This window comes from Colobus angolensis, unplaced genomic scaffold, assembly GCF_000951035.1.
Source record: "Colobus angolensis palliatus isolate OR3802 unplaced genomic scaffold, Cang.pa_1.0 Scaffold11, whole genome shotgun sequence".
In the NCBI taxonomy this organism is placed as follows: Eukaryota; Metazoa; Chordata; class Mammalia; order Primates; family Cercopithecidae; genus Colobus; species Colobus angolensis.
Window position 1 is genome coordinate 6701566 of NW_012112030.1, and position 2674 is coordinate 6704239.

The window sequence follows — 2674 nt, forward strand, 5'->3', positions numbered from 1 at the left end:
AGGCACCTAACCCAGAGGCCTGTTTTCTTCTCTGAGCCAAACCTACCTTGGACTCCAAGAAAAGGGCACATGGAGAGGGGCTGGATCTCCAGTGCCCATTCCTAGGGGGCCTCCTGGGGAGCAGATATGGAGGGAGAAGCCCTGGGCTATAGCACCGTCTTACTAAAGAAAAGTCCATTTGGGTAAATGTAAGCACCAGACTGAAGAGATTAAGTAAACCATGAAAAGAAACCACTAACCAAAGCTTCTCCAAAACAGAACTAAAATTCCTTTAGTTTGAATTGGAAAAGCAGAAGTGATGATCAGGATACAAAAAAAATGACAAAGTATCTGAACACAGCAGAATAAACAAGGGCCACTGTCTTTCCTGTGTCAGTGGGAGCCTCACATCTAAGCTGGATTTAGAAGGTTGTCACCCAGGCCAGAGTGCAAAGGTGCAATCTCAGCTCACTGCAACCTCTGCCTCCTGGGTTCAAGAGATTCTCCTGCCTCAGCCTCTTGAGTAGCTGGGAGGACAGGCACATGCCACCACACCCGACTAATTTTTGTATTTTTAGTAGAGACAGGATTTCACCATGTTGGTCAGGCTGGTCTCAAACTCCTGACCTCCTGATCTACCCGCCTCAGCCCCCCAAAGTGCTGGGATTACAGGCGTGAGCCACCACACCTGGCTGAGCATGCTCCTTTGTTCCTACAGGAGGATGTGATTGGCTTGTCTGTTGGCTGGTAGGGAACTGAATCATGTGACACTGACTGGTAAGACTGTAATACTATAAAATGCAATATGTAAATTATAATACCATAATGGTATAATACTATCTACTACAATACCAAAGGCATCGATGAAAAGCCCAACACTATCATATGTGACTGAGAGACTGAATGTTTCTTCCCTCAGATTGGTTGCAACATATTGTCCTGTTACAATTCTCTCTCCTTCATTCAAAGTGAACGATCCAAATAACAGACAGAAATAATAAAGAATAAAGGGCAACAGATGCAAAGAACTCATGAGATGATACTCTATGGTAAAGTTTATGTACTTAGGAATTAATACCAACTCATTATTAGCAAAAAATAAGCATCTTTACATCAAGAGTAGTTTTTCCTTTAATAAAAAAAGGTGGAATGTGTGTAATGGACAAGGGCTAATCAAAATTTGCCAAACCAGGCTAGTAAGACAATCCTAACAATTCACAATCATTATTCACTGGTCCATTAATCACAGGACAATACATACAAATGAAACTTACTTGGCCAGGTGCGGTGGCTCATGCCTGTAATCCCAGCACTTTGGGAGGCCAAGGTGGGCAAATCATGAGGTCAGGAGTTCAAGACCAGCATAGCCAACATGGCAAAACCCTATCTCTACTAAAAATACAAAGAATTAGCTGGACATAGTGGCGGGCACCTGTAGTCCCAGCTACACAGGAGGCTGAGGCAGGAGAATCACCTCAACCCAGGAGGTGGAGGTTGCAGTGAGCCGAGATTGCACCACCGCACTCCAGCCTGGGCAACAGAGTGAGACTCCACCTCAAAAAAAAAAATAATAATAATAATGAAATAAAAAAATTAAACAGCTACATATTAGAAAAACATCAAAATTCAACCATGAATCCAGCACATTATCAAATGAATAGACAAAAATTCTACCAACAAACTTAAGAAAATATCATTATCTATGAAATTCAAGTACTACTACTTAAAGAGCATTTATAGAACTCTCACCTCAAGGTTTCCCTGCAAAACAAGGTGAAATGCATACTCAAGACTCTTTAAGAATGAGTCACTGATAAAAACAATATACTTCTAACTTGTGTAACATTTCATACATTTTTTTCAAGCACTGTATGATAATTAATTTGCATCAGGCTTTCCAAATTAGAAAAGCTTCACTTATAGAACTTCTTTCCAGTGGGAGTTTTCACATGACTTTTCAAGTAAATGTGAAAACTGAATATATTCTTGCAGTTTCTAAACTATTAGAGTTTTAATCCTGTGTACACTCTTGTATTTACAAGGTCCAGCCAGCTACAGTGTGTATTTTCATATGTCATTCAGTGGGTATGAGAGAAACGAAACATTCCCACATTCTGGACATTCATAGAGTTTTTCTCAGGAATGAGCTGATGTCTTCAAATGGAACTAACACAAGTGAAGGCCTTACCACAAATTTAAATTCAAAAGGCTTTTCTCCACTCTGAGTCCTCCCAAATCTTCAAAAATAGGAAAATCTGAAGGCTCGACCACATTTCCTATATTCTCAAGGTTTCTCTGCAGTGTGAGCTCTTTCATGTTTATGAGGGAATGGGAAAGAGTAAATGCTTTACCACATTTCTTACATTCAAGGGGCTTTATTTATTTATTTTTGAGATGGAGTCTCACTCTGTCGCCAGGCTGGAGTGCCATGGCACAATCTCAGCTCCCTGCAACATCAGCCTCCTGGGTTCAAGTGATTCTCCTGCCTCAGCCTCCTGAGTAGCTGGGATTAAAAGCATATGCTACCACATCCAGCTAATTTTTGTATTTTTAGTAGAGACGAGGTTTCACCATGTTGGCCAGGATGGTCTCAATCGCCTGACCTTGTGATCCGCATGTACAGGGTTTCCCCCAACCCCCTGTGGCTTTTTATGTCCTTGAAAAAGAACTAAGACAACTGAAATGTGCCACCATG